The 26,429-nt window shown below is 39.4% G+C and overlaps 1 protein-coding gene across 4 annotated transcripts in view; it reads right to left on the reverse strand.

The window, feature by feature from the left end:
• JAKMIP2 (janus kinase and microtubule interacting protein 2) overlaps positions 1-26,429 on the reverse strand; it is a 131,708-nt gene that overhangs the window by 58,493 nt on the left and 46,786 nt on the right. The window lies entirely within an intron of this gene.

Consider the following 26,429-nt stretch of genomic DNA (forward strand, 5'->3'; position numbering starts at 1 on the left):
GGCTACTTCTGCTGATCACCAGCTGCCTGCAGTTTGGCAGATCGAATCTCACCAGGCTCAAGGTTGACTCAGCCTTCCATCCATCCAAGGTCAGTAAAATGGGGACCCAGATTGTTGGGGGCAATATGCTTACTCTCTGTAAACTGCTTAGAGAGGGCTATAAAGCACTATGAAGTGGTATATCCATCTAAATGCTATTGATATTGCTAATATTAATAAGGAAATACAAACAAATGAACAAAACAAAACAATTGATGGCTTTTGTGTCTATCTTTTTTCATATGTACCATAAATCAAACTGCATTTGTATCCATGGTGTCTCTAAAAGTAATCCAGTTTGGTATAATGGTTATACTGGGAGACCATAACTTCTCATTCTGCCTTAGGCACAAAGTCTGATGGGTGAGCTTGGGCCAGTCACTTTATTTCAATCTTAGAAATGAAGCAATGTCAAACCACTTTTGAAAATGGTTTCCCAAAGGAACTGTAGGATCTTGTATAGGCAGTCTTCAAGAATCAGACACAATTGAGTGGCGGGGGGGGGGGGGGGCGAAATCTATTGATGCAGCAACTTTCTATAGTTTTGAGATAATTAAATCTATTTCAGCATGGATGGCACATGTTTTCATCCTCACATTTGGAATCTTCTCCCTGTATCAATTTCAGACTTGAAGTAGAATTCAAAAAGGCCAAGGAAAGAAATATGGTTTTCAGTTACCAAAGATTGTTAAATTCAATTTGGATTGATGAAGTTTTAAAAAATATACTTAGGAGGTTTTCATCCTTTGATTTCCACTGAGAGTCATTTAGCTTTCAGTGAATTAATTGAAAGACTTAATTAATTGAAGGCTTGATGAAAGACTCAATCCAGATCTGTGGTTCATAAGAAACTAGCTACATTGACTTGTCATTTTAAAGATATGCAGTATGTGTGTTTTTCTATGCACCCTCTATGCACGCAGCTAAAACAATGGACATACTAATAGAGGGAAGCAATGAAGAAATGAGCTGGGAAAAGAAGAGTAAAAGCCAAAAGAGCTTCATGCATCCCGGCCCCATTCTTAACTATGGGGCTTATGTGTGCTTTTGTTGTAAGAAATATCTTTCTGGGTTCAATTCCAAGTGGGGAAAAAGACACTGGAAGCATGGGACTGCTTAGAAAGATGTTTTAATGGAGGACAGAAGCATCACATAGTCTGAGGTCCTAGGGCAGTGATGGCGAAACGTTTTTGGTTCGCATGCCCAAAGGGTGTGTGTGGGTGTGCTAGCATGTGTGCATGTGTCCACATCCCTTCCCTCCCCCCACACACATGAACACAACCGCAAACCACCACCACCACCACCCGCGCATGCACACAGGCCTTTCTGAAGCCTGGTAGGCAGTGGTGAGGTCATACCAGTGTGGTCTGAAGAGTTGTATTGATATGAATCCACTGATTTTTGATGATTTTTTTCCCGGCGTCTCCATGTCCATTGTCTTAATGCTGACCTTTAAACTTCATCCAAAGCACAGCTGAGGGCTTCTTCCACACAGAGACGCCGGGGAAAAAATCACCCAAAATCAGTGGGTTCATATCGGTACAGCTCTACCCGTCCCCCATACACAACTGTTAGGTGAAAAAAAATGTCCAAATGGACAAACCAGAAGTGCATTTTCCCGAACTTCGGGTTTGTTCATTGGAAGATTTATTTGCCTCCGGAGCTTCAGAGAAGCTTCCCTGAAGCATCCAGATGTGGAAATAGCCTTTCCAAAGAGCTTCCAAATAGCCAAAGCTCAAAAATCAGCTGGCCAATGTGTGTATGCGCGCTGGAGCTGAAATATACAAAAGTCTTGTGTGTCCTCCCATATGGCTCCACCTGCCACCTATGGCACACGTGCCATAAGTTTGCCATCACGGTCCTAGGGAAAGGGGGATCACATGCCTCAAGATGTTGAAGGAGGAAAGAGATGCTGAGAGTCCCTTATTTTATGCCCCCTCATTTTTCTATACATTTCCATAACTAGCACATGTTCTTTTATTTATTTGTTTGTTTGTTTGTTTGTTCGTTCATTCGTTCATTCAATTTTTATGCCGCCCTTCTCCTTAGACTCAGGGCAGCTTACAACATGTTGGCAATAGCATTTTTTATTGTCCCCACAATCCGGGTCCTCATTTTACCCACCTCGGAAGGATGGAAGGCTGAGTAAACCTTGAGCCGGTGATGAGATTTGAACCGCTGACCTTCAGATCTACAGTCAGCTTCAGTGGCCTGCAGTACAGCACTCTACCTGCTGTGCCACCCTGGCTCTTTTGAAGGATTAGAGTTACTAGCATAGTGTTTCTCAACCTTGGCCGTTTGAAGATGTGTGCACTTCAACTCCCAGAATTCCCCAGCCAGCAACGCACACATCTTCAAACAGCCAAGGTTGAGAAACACTGTACTAGCAGGTAAGATGGGGTGGGTTGTTTTTTGAAACAGTTCAATCTTAGTTTCCTTGGACACATTAATCATTTCTATTTATTACAATCATAACTCAAGGGAAAGATAAAGAGAAACTATACCTGCTGTGTCTTCCACTAGAAAGAGATTTTAAACAAGGGAAAGGCATTCAAAACTTCTATAAATACTGGGTAGCATAAGGGACTGCATTATTACTATGAAATATTATCCTCTTGGGGAAACAACATAAGTTACAACAGGTTTTTTTTCCAGGCTGCACTTGAGAAGGAGTCACACTTCAAATACTGGGAAGAGACAAAATTAAATTAGATATGATTTACGTTCACTGCATTTAGTTACTATGATCACATGAATCCCTTGTATTTAATTACTTTCCTCATTTGACACATTAAAATTATAATTCTGTGGCTACTTTTATAGAGGCTTTTGAAGGCTTTGTGTGTACTGCTTATAGCTTTGAGTTTCATTTTATTATAAACTCATATTTTATTGTGTTAGGCCAGTTTGTCCTGCATACATTGCAAAAGATTTATATTAAATGATCAGTCATGATGTCAGAATATAATTTTTTCAAAAATTTAGAAAAAAATTCATACTCTCTGAGAGGTTTGCTTGATTAAACTAATTTTATCCTTACACTGATGCAGCTGAAATACACTGAATTTAAGTTGATAAAAGAGGAGATAGAAGTATAAGTTGTTTGTCACACATATGGACAAAAATTCTGTACAGTGCCCAGCTTCTGGAGTTTGTAAAATGAAGGTGTCAACTTCAATTGAAATCATTGTGAAGATTTCTCCCTCTTCAGTAAATATGTATTATACAGAGCATGTAAAAATAAGTGCCTCCATTAATTGATATACTGACTGTATGTTGCAACTAATTTACAAGTGCAACATAAATATCCTTGCAGATGAAAAGGCTGCTGTGAGAAGAAAGGGGGAGGGGGGAAATATGGAGAGGAGGAGAAGGGAAAAGGGAACTACAGAGAGAAGGAAAGGGAGGAGAGATGTACTCCTTTTAGGCATTACTAAGAGGGCTAAATTTACCAAACTACTAGGCAGTCTTAACTTACAGCTATTTATCTCACTGAATATAAAATCCAATTAACAGGTAACCAGAGTGAGGGAAATTTCCCCTCACTATCTGCGGAATTTAGTAACTATATTTATTTAATGTTAAGCAATTGTAGCACTTTCCTGTTAGCAACCCTTCCCACCCATGAAAATATGCTGGCAGACAATGTTTAAATCACAGATACCAGAAAGCAAATCGAAAGACCTCCATATCTGTTCTGTTTTTGAACAATTGGGCTGGAAATAACAGAGCTTTTTATGTCTGAAAAACCGTTTGGAAACCTCCGCCAGAGAGACATGTCACAGTTCCATTACTGTCAACTGTCAATATATTACATTATGGTTAATTAAATGTGCAAAGACATGCCTTTGTTCAGATTAATTCTAGTGTTGATTTTGTTGCTAGAGAGCCCATGGTTCTGAAGTATGATAGGAGTATCACTATCAGTTTCTTGTACAGTGTCCTTTTTTTTTTGCTGATTTAGTGATTCACAGTGTTATGATCTATAATATTAAAGCAATATTCTCTCTCTTTATCATGCTCCTCCACAAATATATTCAGAAAAATGAAAGAGAAACAGAAGCAAATAGATGACTTTTTTGTAGACCTATGATATATTCATTGATGGAAAGGGAAATACTGTACAAACACACCAGAGTAAAAAGAAACAATGGGAAACAAATTCCTCACTAAACTCCATCACAGCAGAAGGTTCTCCCCACAATTTAAATATCCTAACACTGCTGCAGATGCCACACAGTGCCAACTGCATTCCTGCAATATGAATATTGCTTACTGTGCTGGATGGGCTGTTTTAAGGTCAATCTACTACGAGGGAACATTGGCCCATAAAAGACAGATGTTTTTGCTTCTGCAATAAGATAGCTTGGCTATTTGTGCCTGAGGGCATAAAGAATGCTGATTAAACATTATTGGCACACAGATGGAATGTCTCAGGGCTACCCAGACAGAATGAAGACATGTGAAAGTACATATATGAATGTTGATTTGCTGGAAAAAAGCTATATACTACAGAAAAAAGAAAGAAGTCTGTCTGTATGTGAGAGAAAAAGAGAGATAGAGAAAGAGAGGGAGGGATGGAGGGACGGAGAAGGGGAGAGAGAGAGAGAGAGAGAGAGAGAGAGAGAGAGAGAGAGAGAAGCAGGCAGGCAGGCCTGAATTAAGAAGGTCCATGTCAGATATTGGGGAGCCAAGACATTGAAAAAAAAACCTTTATGATCCTGTAGTGCTTATTGGGTAAAGCATCTGGGCAACTGAATGGAGTTTAGTGTTTACTAGCTGGATGCCCTTTCTGACACCTTATGTGTCAAAAAATACTATTTTCTTGTTTTGCACTCTAGGAGAGAAACATCTGCCACTACCAGACAGGGAAGTATTAATACCACTCTACCACGCCCTGGTCAGTCCACATCTGGAGTACTGCATCCAGTTCTGGTCACCACACTTCAAAAGAGACATTGAAACTCTGGAGAAGGTGAGGAAAAGAGCAACCAAAATGATTAGGGGACTTGAAACCAAGACTTATGAAGAGAGATTGCGGGAACTGGGCATGGATAGCCTAGAGAAAAGAAGAGCCAGGGAGGACATGATAGCAGTCTAGAGGTACTTGAGGTATTGCCACAGAGAGGAGGGGGCCACTCTATTCTCCAGAGCACCAGAGGGCCAGACGAGGAACAACGGCTGGAAGCTGACCAAGGAGAGATTCAACCTAGAAGTAAGGAAGAACTTCCTGACGGTCAGAGCGATCAACCATTGGAACAACCTGCCTGCGGAGGTTGTGAATTCCCCAACTCTGGACACTTTCAAGAGGAGATTGGACTGCCATTTGGCTGGGGTGCTTTAGGATTCCTGCTCAGGCAGGGGGTTGGACTTGATGACCTAAATGGTCCCTTTCAACTCTAACAATAAATAAATAAATACCTAGGATTGAATTCTTAACCTTCCGAATGGGATGCAAGCATCTTCACAACTAGACCACCACGCTGCTCTGCATAGAAAACTCCTATATTATACAACTATGTATTGCTCAGTATGATGCTGAAAGTGCTGGACTGTATTGGACTATTATAAATGGAATACATAAATAATATTTGTTAACGTACATTTTAAAAACAACTTTCAGGAAAGTACAGTTTGTATGCCATATTACATATGACTGAAATTGTGAATGACAACTAGTGGAATAACACATGAAAATCAATTATGCTGAGGCAGACTATGTGTATTGTGGAATGTGCCCAATGATTGCAGTATGTCAAATTTTTGGCAGATTTGTGATAAAATGTAAAATACGTTGCCTGCTATTTATTTATTTATTTATTTATTTATTTATTTATTTATTTATTTATTTATTATTTACTTACTTACTTACTTACTTACTTACTTACTTACTTACTTACTTACTTACTTACTTACTTATTTGATTGATTTTTATGCACTGTTTAACAGAGCCAGCCTATTGCCCCCACAATCTGGGTCCTCATTTTACCCACCTCGCATTATGGCCAGATTAATTCTTTTTTGCTTTCTTCCTCATGCATAAAAGGACCGTGTGGTTTGTGTACTAGAGTAGCTTCCTGAAAACTTTCCTGAAAGCAATGGTAAACTAAACAGGAAGGTCTTCCTCAACCGCCTGCAGTGGAACTCATATTTTCTGAAGACTGCAAGACTGATCAGATAAGTGTTATTCTAATCCATATTGCACAAGAAAGTACTATTTTTTTCCTAATAACATAAAATTTGGAGTTGAAAATAAATTGTAGACAATAGATATGGAAAAGAGAATTGCACTCACTTTTGTAAAAAAGAAAGCAGCAGTGTTTTTCCTGTAACCGTCCATTTATTGGATAGTAAATTCAGCTACCTTCTATCGTGAAGAGCTATTGACTATATAGCAAGCTAGAAATCCACACTGCAGATACGTGTACTCTATAGTGCACTCTACAAAATATGAACTTGGTTTAGAATTGCCTCATTCAAACCAGAGGGGTTCCTTCAGAGAAGGCAGGTACTTTTCTGCTCAAAGAGATAGAATAGGGATAAAATGGCAGGAGCGAGCACCCAGTGGACTGTATTAAAAAAGGCCATCTTAAAAGCCACTGGACTGTATGTAAGACAAATAACTAAAGGTAAAAGGAAGAAGAAACCTCTATGGTTTAGCAATGATGTAAGGGCTATAGTCAATGAAAAAAAGGCTGCCTATAGGAGGTATAAAGAGTCTGGAAGTATAGCTGATAGAGAGGTGTATAAAATGAGACAGAAGGAGGTGAAACAGATAATACATGCTGCTAAAGCCTCAAAAGAGGAAGAAATTGCCAAATCTGTAAAGAAGGGGGATAAAACCTTCTTCAGATATATTAGTGATAGGAAGAAGAAAAACTGCAGCATCATGAAGCTTAGTACCGGGAATAATACATGGGAATAAGGAGATCGCTGACCATTTCAATAGCTGCTACTGTTCAGTTTTCTCAAAAGACACCTTACAAAATAATACTATAGAGGGATATAGCATTGCTTCCAGCTGTACAGATTCAGCTCCAGTGATCTTAGAAGCCAATGTCTTAGAAGAACTTGAACGATTAAAGATAAATAAGGCAATGGGTCCAGATGGCATCCACCCCAGAGTTCTTAAAGAACTCAGATCTGTCATTGCTACCCCCCTGACTGATTTGTTTAACCAATCCCTGTTAACAGGAGATGTTCCTGAGGATTGGAGAATGGCCAGTGTTGTGCCTATCCACAAGAAGGGCAGTAGAAGAAAAAGGGGGATATGATCGGAACATTTAAATATGTCAAAGGGTTAAATAAGGTTCAGGAGGGAAGTGTTTTTAATAGGAAAGTGAACACAAGAACAAGGGGACACAATCTGTAGTTGGGGGAAAGATCAAAAGCAACATGAGAAAATATTATTTCACTGAAAGAGTAGTAGATCCTTGGAACAAACTTCCAGCAGACATGGTAGATAAATCCACAGTAACTGAATTTAAACATGCCCGGGATAAACATATATCCATCCTAAGATAAAATACAGAAAATAGTATAAGAGTAGACTAGATGGCTCATGAGGTCTTTTTCTGCCGTCAGTCTTCTATGTTTCTATGTTTCTTTACTGGCCAAGTATGATTGGTCACATAAGGAATTTGTCTTGGTGCATATGCTCTCAGATTTAGCTGCTTTCCACTGCTGTTACTAGGCTGCCTTATCACTTTTCAGTAAAGTAGTCTTAACGACCTGAAAACAAAAAACAAAACCATTTGGGGTTTAAACAGTAGATACACGTGACTTGAGGGGAAATCCTAGCCTCCTCAGGAATAAGGCTTAACCCCTGAGGAGTAAGTATTCACATGTGGAGTGCCCCAAAGCTTCAAAGTCCTGGATGGAAAAGATGTAGAAAGCTGAAGAAAATTATGCTATTCTGCTATTCCCCCCAGTCTTTAAAGAGATCCAGGTCTGCTGCATAGGGAGTTAAAGCCTCAAAGGATATTATACTCCAATCCTGGAGTTGGTTGATCTCTTTGGTTAAAATGGTTGCCTGGTTTCTAGTTTGAACTACTGAAGCTCCAGTGGGAGACATTCTTTGTTTTAAAGCCTTGTCCCCTGAGAGTTTGAAGCAACAGACAGGAATAAAATTATCTTCCTTTCATAAACTTAGGTATTTCTGTGCCTTTCCACATTTGCCACTGATTCCTGTTTCTTTATTTTGAGGTGTCCTGCACCTCACTATTTGTCAGTGTATATAAAAGGTAAATTCAATGGAAAAATAACTGCAGATGGGACTGTAGGAAACAAACCATTGAATAATTTCTTATGAAAGAAAGGATCTCTTTAAGGTTTTTTGAGAGTCTGAAATGTTGTTTATCCATATGAGATTCCCATATACTGGGCAATATGGGGTCACGTCCATAAACTGAATCCTTTCAGAATTTAAGGCCTCTCCAGTATTATGAACATTTCTCAAAGCCTCAGTTTAAAGCTGATCCATAGTCATCATCATTGTCACCAAACTTGTGACAAGCTTGGGATCAAAGGATAAAGAACATAAAGTAATTATTGGTCTGTTTACAGCTGTTTGGGGAGGGGGGGAGAAGGAAAAGCTTCTCTCCCTCATTTCATAGACATGAAAAATACAAAAATGATAAGCACATCCTCATCTTCGTTGCTATTCTTTGTTTTAGATGTGGGTGATGTACAAAGGGTAGACACACACACATGTGATATATAATTCTTACTATTCAAAAAGTGAACTGCTACTCATGTGGAGGAAGCCTAAAAGACCATTAACTTGGTTTAAACAAGATTCAAATTGCCCCCATTAATAATCAAATTCCCCCCCTGTGGGACATGGGCCCCATATTGGGAACCATTGGTTTAGATAAACCTGAATCACTGGGGATATGCCGCAAGAGGCCCCTCTTATGGGGAATTGTCCGCCTATAAGTTCTATGAATCATATCATTTCAGTATAGCAAGCAAGACCAAACCTCAACCTAAATTTATTTATTTATTTGTTTGTTTGTTTAGTGCAATGCACAATAATACACAATGAAGGTTATAGAGGATATACTCGAGTAAAATATAATAGAGAAAGAATAGAAGTGAAAATATAGGAATAAAATATGTACATCAATAAGAGAATAGAAGAATATTATGAGAGTAGTATAAGAAGAATGGAATAGAAGAAGAGTAGATACGATATATTAGATATAGGAGAGACAATAGGACAGGGGACGGGAGGTACGCTAGTGCATTTATGCATGCCCCAATATTGAGTGTGGGTCTATACAGAGCTTTTAAAAAAAGGTTCATGTCTCCAGAATTGCTGATATTGTTGGACAGCAGAGAACAGAAGCTGTTTTCAAACAAGAATATGTGCGTAATTTGCAATCCGAGTCTACGGAGAAGGGCGGCATACAAATGAAATAAATAAATAAATAAATAAATAAATAAATAAATAAATAAATAAATAAATAAATAAATAAATCAATCAATCAATCAATCAATCAATCAATCAATCAATCAATCAATCCAGGGATTGGTCAGTTTGCTTTTTTTACAGCTATACTCTCCCTTGATTTTCATGTTTATTTTTCTGCTGTAAAGTTTTAAAATATGAGGTTTTAAATTAAAAAAGAGTTATTCAAGGCTAAGTTATTGGTGGCAGAGGTTCAAATTACCTTTTTTTTTTTGCTGAATACATACCGAGTATGTCTCTCATTATCGCAGAATATAATTAACCTGCTCTTCAACTGAAATTTCAAATTAAAATAAATTTGGAATCCAACTATTTCTTATTCACGGATTGTTTTACTTGACCAAGAGTCATTTCCTGGAAGATTGTTTTCATCAGCTAAGTTGCTAACATGAACCTCATGTAAGATTTCAACTTTTGATGAAATAATAGGAAGCAGAGAGAAAACCATTGTAGTGTATTAGCAGTTACAGTCAAGTTAAATTAAAATATAAAGCCTGAATCAAAACAAAGATAGGACTGTGAATATGCTATTTAGGACTAGGCATGCATTTTAACATATAGTGCGGATGTTGTTCAAAAATAAGAGGAACTGTTAAGACAGCATGAGGACAATACAGCAGCATTAAATAGATGTTAAATCTAAATATTAATTAAGACATATGAACAAGGATGCTTGAAGTTGAAGTATTTTCAAAGAAACGTGAAAGATATTTAGCCCCAGCCAATTGCCATAAAATAGTTATTTTATGTTTTTGGAGCATAATTTCTGGTCCAAAGCATTAAAGGTATATACAGTAGTAGACTGCACCATACTGTACTATATTATACATTAAAAACCAAAATAATGTAAAATTAAAATTGTTTTAAAATGTAAAAATATGCGATGAGATATGATGTGATGTTATAACAGTGATGGTGAACCTTTTTTAGTTTGCGTGCCAAAAGGAGGACTGTTGATGTGCTAGCATGCATGCACGTACCCACAGCCCTTCCCTCCCTTGTGCTGCCTTCCGCATATGTGCACAGGCCCTTCTGAAGCCTGGGTGACAAAAAATGCCCAAACAGACAAACCGCAAGAGCATTCCTCTGGTTTGTCCGTTGGGGGATATTTTTTTTGCCTCCAGGGCTTTAGGGAAGCTTCCCTGAAGCATCCAGAGGACCAAATGGCCTTTCCCAAGACCGATAATCAGCTGGTCAGTGAATGCATGTGCGCTGGAGGTGAAACATGGAAAAGTCTTGCGTGCCTTCACATATGGCTCAACCATAGGCTCACCATCATGGTGCTAAAGGATAAGATAGCTTAGTTTTATTTTTTATTGTTTTATTTATCTATTTATTTATCTATCTATCTATTTTTTATTTATTTGTTTGTTTGTTTGTTTGTCAAACAAGTATAGTATCATAGTACATATTAACATAACATAAGTAGAACATAGTAATAGAAAGGATAATAAGACAGCAGGACAGAGACATTAGGCACAAAAGTGCACTTATGCACACCTCTTACAGACCTCTTAGAAAAGAGGAGAGGTCAATTGTAGATAATGTAAGGTTGAAGATTTTGGGGTTGGGAAAGGTTAGGCTAGGCTAGGATGCGATGCAATGTTATGATGTTATATATGAATCTTATATTTAGAGTCTTTCTTAAATGGCTGCTTAGTTGGAGCTTAATTGTGGCAGCCACTGTAAATTATTCGGCTCAGCTTCCGCTCAGTATTCCCCTTGGCCAAGTGGGTCACAGGATGCAATTTACAATCTCAGCTACAAATACATCTCTCCTGGCATGAAAGGCCAAGAAGCATGATATAGGGGCTGTATGTTATCATCTCTTACTGTTAGCGCTTCATCCTTCAATGCTTCTTGTTAAAAGAGCATTCCCATTATAGATCTATTTCCTAGGGCAGAGAATGCTTCTGGTACCATTTTTATCAGGGCAGTAACTACATCCTGGATAACCATTAAATCCTGGATGAAGTGAGGCAATTGAAAAATTCTGAGAATGTATTTGCTACAGGCAGGCCGGGAGAAAAGTCTTCCCTCAAATCTCTCAGTTCAAAAGCATTAGATTTCCCCCTGATTTACCCAGTTCCAAAACTGTTATATTATTAAGGCATAGCTTAGGTCAAGGATGTCAGACTCAAGGTCTGGGGGCTGGATTTGGGCCATGGGGTGCTTAGATCTTGTTCAACAGGCTGGTCTGGAAACAGCGAACGACCAACCTGTGGTACCTCTGCTAGCAAAAATGGAGCTTGAGAGGGCTGTGTGCATCCCTCCTGAGCTCCATTTTCACTGCCAGAGGGTTGCAGGAGGCCATCACAGCTGAAAATGGAGCTTGGGAGCCTGTTTTTGCTGGCAGAACGCTCAGGCCAACAAAAGTGCTGTCAACAGACGTAATGTTGAGCTGGCCATGCCCAATCCTGATCACACTCACCCTAGCCCCGCAAGGTTAAACACAACCCTGATGTGATCCTCAGTGAAATTGAACTTAAGTGGTCAGGTCTTAAGGTCACCATTTCTCTAAAAGTTTGTAAACCTGCTTTAGATCTATTTTCCCCACTAGAATCTTCACTTTATAATAATACATTTTTGTTCACCAGAATGTTTGTAATTGTCTACCTTTTGTCCTTGTGGCAAAACCTTCCTGGTAAATCTTTGTTGTAAACATGAGTTTACTAATTTTACTCTAAGATTGAAAGGCCACAGCACTCAATTATCTTTGAGAGTTTGGACCATTTGAATATGGATTTACTTTCCTAATGTGGTTATTACTCTGGTCCTTTATGGAACTACAAATTACATATAACAACTGGGGAGAAACTCAAATATGTGAATCATCCAAATTCCTTTAATTATCTTGTGGTCATGACTATTGAAAAGTCTGGACTCCGGTAGTCTTAAATCAAACTTGTTTATTCATGGCAAGAGAGAATACAAACACTGGAACGGTAGAATTGCCGGAATGAGGGCAACGGCTAACCCGTTGCCCTTTTATACTCTTTTTAACGCGGGCTTTTACCAACTGACACACATTTAACTTTCGCGGCTATTTTCTGAATAGCCGCGTCTTAACCAATCGCAGATTTTCTGCGAATATTTTTAAACAAACACAACACCCCTCCCTCTTCGGCTGAGACCATGATTACGTGTTAATCCACGTCACATAGTCCTGCAAGCGGATTGGTGGTTTCACAGATCTCTGGGACCTGCGCAGTTCATTTTGCTGGGAGCTGCTTGCCTGGACGGCTGGCTCCGTTGCTCCGCTAAGGCTAGTCTCTGACGGGCCTGGTTGCGATGATGCATTTTGATCTTCGCCGGCCGCCAGGGGCAACAAGCAGCCATCGCTGGAGTCTCGAGGTGGTTCTGGTAAGTCCTCTATTGGTTTGTCTACAGTAGGTAAAATGTCTGGGTTAGTCTTCATTCTTTTGCGTAGTTGGTCGACATGCCGATGCCAACTGCGCCCATCTGTTAATATTACAACGTATGTTTTTAAACCTGTTTTATCCAATACTGTGCCATCTTTCCATTTATCGTTTGAATCATAGTCTTTGGCATAAATTAAATCCCCGATGTTAAACTGTCTTTCACTTTGCATTTTTATTTCTTTTTGGTCATTCTGGTAATGTGGGTGAATTCTGTCTAATTTAGAACGAAGGTTTCTGCCCATTAAAAGTTCTGCCGGGCTTTTGTTTGTTGACGCTGACGGCGTAATATGCTGAATGGTTAAAAATTCATCAATTTGTTGTTGCCAATCTCCTAGTGGTGCTTTGTTTAATGCTTCCTTTGTGGTTCTAACCATTCGTTCTGCTTGCCCATTAGCTTGGGCAAAATGAGGTGGAGTGAGCACATGTTTTATGCCCTGGTCTGCAAGAAATAGTTCCATTTGACGGGCTGTTAACTGAGGCCCGTTGTCAGATACCAAAATGTCTGGAATACCATGAGTGGCAAACATTTTCCTTAATGCCTTTATAGTTGCACTAGTAGTTGTGGATGCCATGAGTTCAATTTCCAGCCACTTGGAGTATGCATCCACAACCAGTAAAAAGGATTGGCCCCTGATTGGTCCTGCAAAGTCAATATGTATTCTAGACCAGGGCCCTCTTGGTGTTGGCCACTCTGATGGTGTAACTTTTGGTGGGTTGGGTCTTGTTCTCTGGCAGGGTATACAACCACCCACCCATGACTCTATGTCCTTGTCCAACCCTGGCCACCATAAATGACTTCTGGCAATAGTTTTCATTTTGACTATTCCTGGGTGACCTATATGCAGTAACTGCAATGCTTGCTTCTGTAAGGCTTTTGGAATAACAACCCTGTCTCCCCACAATATACAATCTTTTAACACATTTAATTCAAACTGTCTATTCTTAAAAGGTTGAAATTGGTTCGGTTGTTGTTCAATTGGCCATCCCTTTAGTATCCATTGTTTAATATATTTCAAAATTGGGTCTGCTTGTGTCTGATTGGCTATCTCTGTTGCTGTTAATAACGTTTGTTTACTAGATTCAATTAATAAAACGCTTGAGGCAGGGGCTGGATCATTGACTAATTCTGTTTGGGGGCACCTGCTTAATGCATCAGCATTTCCTATGTCTTTCCCCCCCCTGTGGATTAATGTATAATTGTAAGCGGCTAGAAAAATAGTCCAGCGAGTCATGCGAGGAGAAAGAAAGGCGGGAGTTTGTTTGTTTCCCGCCAAAATGCCTAAAAGCGGTTTATGGTCGGTGATTAATGTAAAGGGCCGACCACAAAGGTAATAATGAAAACGTTTAACTCCAGCGACAAGGGCTAACGCCTCCTTGTCGAGCTGGGAGTAATTCCTTTCAGCTGCCGAAAGAGTTTTAGAATAATAGGCTATTGGGGCTTCTGTGCCGTCCGGAAAGTTATGGCTGAGGACGGCTCCTATGCCGAACGGTGAAGCGTCGCAGGTTAGGGATAAGGGCATAGCTACATTATATTGCACTAGGACACTATTGGAGGAAAGTAAATTTTTTACTGCTTGGAAAGCGGCCTGTTCTTTTGGTCCCCACGTCCAGGCAGAGTCTTTCTTTAGGAGGTTATGAAGCGGTTCTGCCACCGTTGCTTTCTGTTTAAGAAAGACGGAATAAAAGTTAAGGAGTCCTAGGAATGCTTGTAAGTCTGTCTTATCTGAAGGGGTGGGGGCATTTCTTATGGCATCAACTTTGTCATTTGTAGGGTGAATCCCAAAACGATCTATTGTAAACCCCAAGAATTCAACTTTGGGCACAGCCCAAGAACATTTGTCTGCTTTCAAATGGAGTCCTGTTTCTTTAAATTTGGTTAAAACGCGCCTGATTCTGTCCCATAACTCAGATTTGGATGTGGCAGATATTAATACGTCGTCGAAATATGGAACGACCCCAGGAATATTATTTAAAATGCGTTCCATCAAACCCTGAAAGATACCTGGGGCGGTAGAGACTCCAAACTGGAGCCGGGTGCATTTAAAGGCACCTCTATGAGTTACGATTGTCTGGGCTTCAGAGGTGTCTTGATCTACGGTGAGCTGTTGATATGCCTGTGCCAGGTCCAACTTCGCGAAGATGGACCCATTTCCTAAGGTGTGCAAGAGTTGTTGTACTACTGGGATTGGATAGGCATTATGCTGTAGTGCTTTATTAATCGTGGCTTTATAATCTGCGCAAATTCTAATAGAGCCATCCGGCTTAACGGGCGTTACAATAGGAGTTTCCCATTTAGCGTGGTCAGTGGGAACTAAAATGCCCTGAGCTATTAATTTGTCCAATTGTTCATCCACTTTAGGCAAAAGTGGAATGGGGATTCTGCGGGGCTTTAATCGGATGGGCGAAATATTTGGGTCCAAATTAAACGAAATGGGGCTGCCTGTATATTTACCCAGAGCGCTAGAGAAAACTTCGGGAAATTCTTTCAATAAATCATTTGGGTCAAAAGAGTCACATACATTGTTAACCCCTGAAATTTCAATACCTAAAGGTTGTAACCATCGAAGTCCCAGTAATGAGTGTTTAGGACCGTCAACCACTAATAGAGGTAAAAACCCTTGAAATTTTTTAAACGCAATAGGAACATTTAAGCATCCTAACACTGGAATTGAATGGCCCTGAAAATCACTCAAACCCGGTTCCCACGGTTGCAAGTCAGTTTGTTTTACACGAGGTAAATATAATTTAAGTTTTTCCCAAGGCATTATGGAATGTCTGGACCCGGTGTCTAATTCCATTTGGCAGGGGTGGCCGTTGAGGAAAAGGGAAACAAATAGCTTGTTTTCCGCAGCGGGAGAATTGCAGTTTACGGAAGAAGGGGAGTTACCTCGTTGGTTAGAAGAGGGCGAGTTGTCAGCCGGGCGGGAAACGTTGCGCGAAAACGGTGGTCGTCGATTCCTCGGTGAAAAATAGGGTCGTTGGTTTTGTTGAGTTGCTGGAGTTGGGTTGGCGGCGCGGCAGACTTCGGCGATGTGGCCGCAGCGCTGGCAACGGCGGCAGTAGGCGTCCTTGAAATGGCAGCGAAAACGAGGGTGGTTTCCGTTGCAGCCGGCACATCTGTCTGCACGGGAGGCTTCTTTGGCGTCGTGGTCGGAGGCTCTTCGGATTTGGAGACAGGTGTCGTCTGGAGTAGCGGATTCTGAGTGTTTTTCATCAGAAGGGCAGGCGTGCCAAGGTGATTCATCAGGAATGTGATGAACGGTTGAGGTTGCGCGTTTAATTTCGGCAACAGATGTTTCAGATACCTCGGAGGCTTTTGCTGCCTTAAGAATGTCTTGGAGAGAGGCATCCTCATCAACTAAGTATTTCTTCTGGAGCGTGATATTGGTTAGACCGAAAATAAGGCGGTCCATGAGCTGTTCCTCTGGATCCTTGTATTTGCACTTCGGGAGGAGTGCGCGTAGGCGAGTTATAAAATCGTTGGTGGATTCTCCGTCCGCTTGCCTCATCTGAGCGAATTGATGGCGGTATACGCGGACAGGAGTCGTCGGCTGATAATGGGCGGCAAGTTTTGCTTGTAGAGTTGACCATGCGACGGTTTCCAGGGTGTCTGGGTCAACGAGTGTAGAGGCTAGGCTGTAGACTTCTGTGCCGCAATAAGCGAGGAATATAGCTTTCTTCCTCTCGTCATCGGCGTCATGTAGATTGCTCGCTTTCAAGAAAAATGTAAATTTGGACATATACGAGGTCCAAGCTTCCGTCTCGGAGTTGAATACGGGCGGCGGTGGAGCCATGGCCGAGTTCATGGCTGCGTTAGCGGGAGTTCGACCTCTTCGTCGCCACTGAAAAGTCTGGACTCCGGTAGTCTTAAATCAAACTTGTTTATTCATGGCAAGAGAGAATACAAACACTGGAACGGTAGAATTGCCGGAATGAGGGCAACGGCTAACCCGTTGCCCTTTTATACTCTTTTTAACGCGGGCTTTTACCAACTGACACACATTTAACTTTCGCGGCTATTTTCTGAATAGCCGCGTCTTAACCAATCGCAGATTTTCTGCGAATATTTTTAAACAAACACAACAACTATATATATAATATTTGGCAAGCACTGGTAGAAAAAAGATAGGTATGTTCATTTTTCAGACACAATTATGAGGATATGAATTCGAATTTGCCTTTGTAATTAAGCTTATGACATAATGCCTGCAATTTATTTAAAGCCACTGTAACACTGCCACCCTACCCATCCTAAATTTTATTACTTCAATTTGGGGCATATCTTAAATTTATGGCCTGTACTTGTATTTAAATGAAACTAAGCTCCATACATTTGCTTATATTATGCTGGAAGCATGTTGAAAATTAAATTTTCTCAATGGATTTTCTGTTGTTCCCTTTGATTGTTTTTTTTAGGTTCATAAACTTTCTGTGTGCTATTAAAGGCCATCTCAGACCCTTAGGAAAGCTAGATTCGTTGTTTTATGCTGCACAACTGAGATATCCTTTCCTCCTAGGCATATACAATTTAAACATGGTATGTTTGTGTGTGTGCTTGTTTGGTTTTTAATAAGGGGTTTTTTTTTAGTTATTTTAAGTATTAGATTTGTTATATGCTGTTTTTAATATTTAGCCACCCCGAGTCTACGGAGAGGGGCGGCATACAAATCTAATAAATAAATAAATAAATAAAATAAATAAAACATTAGTTCCTTTACTTCCCTCTTGAAAGCATTGCTCCAAGCAATCCAAGTGCCAGAATAGATTCTGCTAAGCAAGCAAACACTTGCTTTCATTAGCCACTAAAGATATGCTGTGATTCTAGAGAGATTTTCCCCAAAAATCAGAGATGCTTCTATGTTTGTGGCTATGTGAGTATCTACAGGTTGGGAGATTTTATGTAGAGTACCCATAAATAGTTCCACATGATCTGGAGCTCTCCACTGTCAGACTAAAGCTCAGAGGGGTGTAACTGCATGTAGAACTAGCCTTTTAGTTGCAGTCCACTGGAGTGTAAGATGGAGAAGTCTCTTATGCCCAGAGCACACTTAAGAGAGAATACATAATTTCCCATGCGTTGAACCTATCACAATGATGCTTTTCAAAATTGATCTTTTGTATCATGAGTGTATAAAACAATCACTGAAAATGTTTTATCAATACAGCACACAGATTAATATTTCTCTTTGTGCATTAGTCATTTCTTTGTTTTATTAACTTATTAAGATCTATTCATTCCTACTCTCAGCTGTCTTCTCTTATCAACAACTATTTCCAACAGTTTGGCTGCCAAGCTGTGATTAGTAGCAGCCTGACCGATTTGTCAATCACTGCCATAATTAATGGAACTGGAATTGATTCTTCTGGACTAACTCAGATATGCTAAATGTTTTTTCTATTTCTCCTTGCCAAGGTCATAAATGAAAGAATCCCCCACTGATAGACATTGGGTTTTACTTTTAGCACTTAGCACTTAGACTTATATATCATTTCTCAGTGCCTTAGAGTCCTCTCTAAGTAGTTTAAAGAGTTAGCATATCGCCCCTAACAATCTGAGTCCTCATTTTACCAACCTCGGAAGGATGGAAGACTGAGTCAACTTTGAGCCAGTAAGAATCGAACTGCCAAATTGCTGGCAGTTGGCAGTTAGCAGAATTACCCTGCAGTACTGCATTCTAACCACTGCATACTCAACTTTTACAAACACTTCATGATAAGCCAAGAATGAAAATCTGGTGTCCCACACACAGGGCCATTATACAAGGACAATTTCAACAGAGCTGTATCTTGGCCTTGTTTTTAATTAATCCTTATATAAATCTAGTATCAGTTCTAGATAAATTGGCAAATTACCCTACCACCGTCATCAGTAAAAATGGCACACAAACACATTTTTTAATTTTCTGTATGCCCATTAGTATGTAATTTTGACAGAGGAGAGTTTTTCAGTTCTACGCAGAGTTCTTTACAGATTCAAGGGATAAATTATCCCTGGTCTTTGCAAACCACCCAACATTTCATTGGTGGATAGGTTAAATTATGAAACTATTTTGGAATAATATGTCATGTCCAAAGAGTCAGGATATGACCATTTAGAATGCACAGAAATCATCAATGGAGTCCTTCCAAATTCAGGTATTGCAAAGTGTAGCAAATGCTAATCTTCTGTTGGAAGCTAAAATACACAAGTTCAAACCTATTTGGTTCAACCAACAACATCTTAAATGGAATAAAATGTACAAGGGAAGAGGAAAACAAAAGCACACTACCTTTCCTGGTTATCCTTATCAAGAACTGTGTAACAACATTATTCAGATGAACATAGCAATAGCAATAGATCCGGGGTGGCGCAGCAGGTAGAGTGCTGTATTTCAGGCCACTGAAGCTGACTGTAGATCTGTAGGTCAGCGGTTCAAATCTCATCACCGGCTCAAGGTTGACTCAGCCTTCCATCCTTCCAAGGTGGGTAAAATGAGGACCCGGATTGTGGGGGCAATATGCTGGCTCTGTTAAAAAGTGCTATTGCTAACATGTTGTAAGCCGCCCTGAGTCTAAGGAGAAGGGTGGCATAAAAATAAACAAACAAACAAACAAACAAACAAACAAATAAATGGCACTTAGACTTATATACCACTTCATAGTGCTTTATAGGTCTCTCTAAGCTGTTTACAGAATCAACAATCCGAGTCCTCTTTTTACTGAAATACATACTTGGAATGATGGAAGTCTGAGACAACCTTGAATTGATCGGTATTGAGGGAATCAAACTCCGGGCAATGTGAGCAGTTTAACTGCAGTACTGCATTCTAACCACTGCGCCATCACAGCTCTTAATATAAACGCATGGCAGCAACCCAGAACACCAGAGAAAGGAAGATTGTTGTATAGGCAGAAATAAACTGCCTATACAACATGTTCCAACAAAATGGATATCTACACTACTTTAACATTCAATCCACTATAGCGGAATCAATGCAAGTGACGAAAAGTATACACCAAAAAACATCTCAAAAGATTATTTGCAATATATGGCATTACCATAGTATATAAATAAATAAAACCCTCCAAAATATCTTAAAAGACCCAGTAGTCCAAGAAGAAGAAAAAAGAGTCATCTACAAGTTACAGTGTAAGCACTGTGACAGCCACTATGTAGGATAGATAGGTAGTAGACTAGCAAAGTACATTCCTGAGCGCCAAAAAGTAATCAGAAGACAGTGAAAACCCCTCCATCTCACAACATAAGAACCATAATTTCAACTGGGAAACTGTGAGCATCCTAAATCAAATTAAATCCAAAACCAATAGTGAATTCCTGGAAACTTGGCATTCAGACAAATTAGCCACCAATAGACACATAGAAATAAACCACGTTTACATACCATTCAAAAAATAAAAAGTTAATAAGAAGGAAACAAAAAAAGATTATCCTGCACTCAGCACTTATGTACACTGTGCACAGCACTTATGTACCCACTGAGTGCATACACACCAAAGAAAAATTCATTGTGTGTCCAATCACACTTGGCCAATAAAGAATTCTATTCTGTTCCGTTCCGTTCCATTCCATTCCACTCCACTCCACTCTACTCCACTTCACTCTACTCTACTCTACTCTACTCTACAAGCAGGGATTAGCATCAGACACATTATCAAGCAGAAATTAGTATCCCATCAAAGAACTTAGTATCCATCAAAGAACTCAGTATCCCATCAAAGAAATTAGTATCCCATCAAAGAACTTCCAAGGTAAAACCTGCCGCCCCCTGCCCCCAACCAACAAAGGGCAAACTATTGAATATAAACATTTATCTATCTATCTATCTATCTATCTATCTATCTATCTATCTATCTATCTATCTATCTATCTATCTATCTATCTATTTATTTATTTGAGTTGAATGGGACCTTGCAGGTCATCAAGTCCAATCCTCTGCTTAAGCAGGAAATCCTACAGCACCCAGCCAAATGACAGTCCAATATCCTCTTGAAAATGTCCAGAGGTGGGGAGTTCACAACCTCCCCTGGCAGGCTGTTCCACTAGTTGATCACTCTGACCATCAGGAAGTTCTTCCTCATTTCTAGGTTGAATTTCTCCTTGGTCAGCTTCCAACCGTTGTTCCTCGTCTGGCGCACTGGTGCCCTGAAAAACAGCGTGACCCCTCCTCTCTATGGCAACCCCTCAAGTACCTGTAGACTGCTATCATGTCCCCCCCCGTCCCTTCTTTTCTCTAGGCTATCCATGCCCAGTTCCAGCAATCTCTCTTCATAAGTCTTGGTTTCTAGTCCTCTAATCATTTTGGTTGCTCTTTTCTGCACCTTCTCCAGAGTTCCTATGTCTCTTTTGAAGTGTGGTAACCAGAACTGAATGTACTACTCCAGATGTGATCTGACCAGGGCGTTATAGAGTGATATTAATACCTCCCTGGTCTTGTAGTGTATCCCCCTGTTGATGCAGCTTAGGACTGCATTGGCCTTTTTAGCCGCTGCTGCACATTACTGGCTCATATTTGGTTGATTATCATATTTAGTTGATTACATGCAGTAAAGCCCATGCTCTACTACTGAAGATGTAAGATAGTCAGGTTACAAAATGTCTGCAAACAAACTGAGTTCGGAGAGCACCAGGGGTGAAATCCAGCAGGTTCTTACAGGTTCTGTACAACTGGTAGCAGAAATTTTGAGTAGTTCGTAGAACCGACAGCAGAAATTTTGACAACCAGCAAATACCACCTCGGGCTGGCTGCAGAGTGGGTGGGAATGGAGATTTTGCAGTATCCTTCCCCTGCCACGGCCACCAAGCCACGCCCACAGAATCAGTAGTTAAAAAATTTAGATTTCACCACTGGAGAGCACCAAGTATTTTATTTATTCTTTGAATCACAGCCTGGACAGATATTTGAAATAAACTGAAATGCCCAAATATAGATAAGTGATGACATTAGCACAATTCAATATCCTGTACAGAATATATGAAAATCCCTTTTAATGCCCAAATATATGATAAGTGATGACATTAGCACAATTCAATATCCTGTACAGAATATATGAAAATCCCTTTTAATTGGCAGCTTTGTCCTTGAGAATTGGTTAGTTTGAAATGACTGCTCTTTTTTTATTTGTAGTGGCCCTTGAATCAGGATATTTGTGCACGTTATTTAATGCCATTATTAGTAAAGTGCCCAGGCCAACCAAATGAATGCTGTTTCTGATATCTTATGTCTGACAGAAATGATAGTTATTTTGAATGTTGCTAAAAACTGATGCTAAAATTTGGGAAATTTTAATTTAATTTAATTTATTTGACTTTTAAGCCACCCAACTCCTTGTGGACTGTGGGTGGCGTACAAGTAAGTAATATAGCACTGATGGCGAACCTATGGCATGCGAGGCACTGTGATATGTCAGCTCCAGCGGTCATGTGCGTGCTGGCATTTGATTTTCGGCCTTCTTTTGGGCCATTTTTTTTTTGCTTTCCTGAACCCAGGGGAAAGCAGAAAACAGCCAAATGGACATACCAGAAGTTCGGAGGCTTCAGTGAGGCCTATGCAAATGTGCAGGGGTGGAGTGCAAGGGTTGTGCGCATGTGCAGGGGAGAGCATTGCATTATGGGTGTAGGCACGCATGTGCATGCTATCGTACGTGTGCACACACTTTTGGCACCCAAGCCAAAAAAGAATTCGGTATCAATATATCATTAAAAAACAATCTAAACAATAGTAACCAACATACTAAAACAGTGGTAATATAAACAGTTAAAAAACCCCAAAATACAACAATCATACAACAAATATTCATATTTCTTGGGCTAGGCTAATTGGTCCTGCTCAGCAGCCCCCAGGCCTGCCAGCAGACCCACGTTTTTACAGACTTTCGGAAGGCTAGGAGGGAAGGCTAGGAGTGGGGGGGCAATACGATTCTCTGGGGGAAGTTGGTTCCCCAGAGGTGGAGCCGACACAGAGAAGGCCCTCCTACAGGGCCTGGCCAATCGGCATTGTTTGACAGACAGGACAACTGCTTGAATAATTCAAGGAGTATATCATCTGTGGTTTTTATTTGTTTTATTTATGTTATTAGATATAATTTGAGCAAATTTTAGGAAATATACACATTTTATGGTATAGTATGTATATGAAACCCAAAGCCCAAAATACTAAAATAATTTACCCCATTTGCAATTACATACTTACTGGATTAATACATTCAGTTAGATATTTTAGATTCATTTATATAGGTTAATAGGATTTAGTAGGATTATAGTCTTAGTCATTTGGCTTAGCTTTATAGATTTTTGTTATATTTTATTTATATTTGCCTGACTGTTTTATTATACTGTTATCATATACTGGTATTTGACTGAATAAAGCATATTTCTCTTCTTCTTCTTGCAATGGCTTTTGACTCAACTTTATAACTTTTGTGCATATCCCACTACGCAGTAATGGGCAGCCAAAATTTTTACTGCCACACTGTGGGTGTGGCTTATTTTGTGGGTGTGGCTTGATGGCCATGTGACCAGGTGGGAGTGGCTTGAACAATCATCATCATTCAAGTGAACTGTTGAATGAACTTACAACTTCTCTGGGGTGACAATTTGCTTTGGGTTTCCCGTGCTCTCCATTCTGGGTCGCCCCTTGCCTCAGGCTGGGTAGCTAGGCAAACGGGTGCCAATCAGCTGTTGAGAAAAGAGGGGGGAGGAAATGGTCCCCCTGCAACTCCTGCCCGTGCTGGTCTCCCTGCCGTTTTCTGAGGAGGATGAGGAGGATGGGAGGGTGGGATGGTCATCTGGAGCTGGCCACACAGCTTCATTTATGTTGTGAGTCCTTGGAGAGGTGTGGCGTACAAATCAAATCAATCAATCAATAAATTTCCAATGGTGGAACTGCATTCCACCCCGTTCTGCCTGCTGCCCACCCCTGCCACTACGTCCCATCTTGCCTTAGCAAAAATAATCTTCAAAAAGCTTGGGAAATTAAGACAGGCAATTATAATTCTGACATGTCATTGTAAGTATTAAATCTGATTGAAGTGTCATTTCCAAGTACTGTATGTATTTTTCAAGAATCATCTAATAGAGCTGCCCTAACACTTTGAAACTATTTGGCCACTTTCATGTCCTTTAGAACAGTGGTACCAACCTTTTGGGGACTAAGATCTGGTTCAGTGGAGAAAGGTTTTTCCATGGACCGGAGGGGACATGTTTCATGTGCTGCCAGCATCCCATGAATGGGGCTTTGCTTATTTGTGTGATCCAGGTTTTGACATGACATGTCCCATGTTGGGACCCTTGCTTTAGAAGGCCAAAAATATAGGCATTTGTAAGGCAAAAAAGAATTAGACACTACCTATTACCAGAGTGTAATAACGGCTCAGAAAAAGCATAAACAGAGCCTTATTGAATAAGTCCATTTATTCGTTTATTTGTTTTTATATATTATATTATATTATATTATATTATATTATATTATATTATATTATTATATTATATTATATTATATTATATTATATTATATTATATTATATTATATTATATTATATTATATTATATTATATTATATTATATTATATTATATTATATTATATTATATTATATTATATTATATTATAACATTACATTACATTACATTACATTATATTACATTACATATATGCCGCTCACTCCAAAAGGACTCTAAGCGGCAGAGTAGATGACAGCTATTCATGTAAGACATGAGTAAAATGAAAGTAAACTCATGTTTTGAAGCATGTGAAATTCAATATAGGGTGGAACAAATAACTTTCATGTTTTGTATTGAAAGCTTTATATTTCATTCATTCATTTGTTCTGTTTCCTTTCTCCCACATTTCCAAGATCAATTTTCTTCAGGTATCATGTGAACATAATCCATGATTTTTTAAAATCTTGTTGATTCACACTAATTGGAATAAATCCATTTGGTTAATAAAGAATTGTACAAATGTGTAATTCAAAGTTTGATTCTATATATAGAGCAGTAACATGATCTTGTAAATAATCAATAGCCTCCCAAAAGTGCTTGTTTGAGATTATTACTTTTTTCTATTATTTAAAAATATCTGAGTAGAATGAAAATTTGGAATGATTAATTTTCAATTGTATATTCAAAGTAGCTATTATTCCCACTTTAGTGCAACAATGATGCATCAATCTTCTTGTTACTTACTTAAGATATACATTCACATACTTTGATGAAGAACTGATTAAAGTTTTTATTTTTTACATTTGATTTTTATGCATCTTGAGCCAGTTGAGGATAGGTGTATGCTGAATGAATTATATTATTATTATACATATTAAAATGAAAATTTTGTATGTGTTAACTTATCCAAAATAATCTTAATTTATAGTTTGAGTTAAATGGAGAAAAACAGATTCAGGTTGAATCCTACTAAGGCAGAATAGAAGGTCATTTAAGAGCCAACTGAGGCCATTGACTTTCCATCTTTGGTTCTGAATGGAGTCATGTTCTCCTGGACTATTTTTTTCTGAATGAACAGAAGAAACATGTGAGGAGTTATGCCTTTTCACAATTCTATTTTGTAGGCCAATAGCTCAGACCTTTGTTCCCTTTCAACTGGACAACTGCAATTTTCTGTAGCTGGAGCTGTCTTTGAAAGCTGAATTGATGCTATAACTGGTCCATATGCACCCCTTCATTTTCCCAAGTAATGCCACTACTGCAAGAACTGAGGTAGTTACCAGCTGACTTTAGGTTCCTGTTTATAGTGCTGACTGTAATTTTTAAAACTCTACACACCTCAGGGCCTGGATATATGCCAGACCAACTTTTCCCAGCAGTTTCTATCAATTCAAAATGTTTAGTACGGAGGACATCTTTTGAGTTCCTGTTTCGAAGGAATGTTTTCATTACAAATGTATGCCTTTGCTGCTACTGCCTCTCCTTTTTGGAAAAGGGTTCCGCACCCAAGCCCAACTTAGCATTTCACCTTTTTATTCTCTGAGAAACCCCTTATGGTTTGATAATATGGTATTTTTTCTCCCTCCCACTCTCCTTCTGTGGGATGCGATTGTTGTTCTTATTATTTTTCTTTCTCAACAAGTTACTGGGCGGAAAACTTTATTTGTTGTTATTACTTTAGGGTGTTAAATTTTCTTTGTTTTTTATTTTTTTACCCAGATTATTTATAAAGTCATTAGACCATAATTGAGTTGGAGGAATAAATAGACAATTTTTAAATTGTTACAAGGAAGCATATTTTGATCTCAGTATGGAGAGACTTCTCTTCCTTGTTTTCAAGGGCTTGTCTTGAAATTTGGCTCCAAATAAACAGCATAAGAAAAAATAAAGTCTAAGAATGACCTTGAAAACATTTCTGAGAAATACAGCGCTTGCACATTCAGAGGATCAATGTGCACACATACACACCAAAGGTGGGTTCTAACTTACCTCGCTGATTCACTTCCTCTCATGCTGCATTGCTGCACCTCATGGGCGTGCACATGCGCAGTGCCCCAA

Source organism: Erythrolamprus reginae, chromosome 2 (genome assembly GCF_031021105.1).
Source record: "Erythrolamprus reginae isolate rEryReg1 chromosome 2, rEryReg1.hap1, whole genome shotgun sequence".
Taxonomy (NCBI): Eukaryota; Metazoa; Chordata; class Lepidosauria; order Squamata; family Dipsadidae; genus Erythrolamprus; species Erythrolamprus reginae.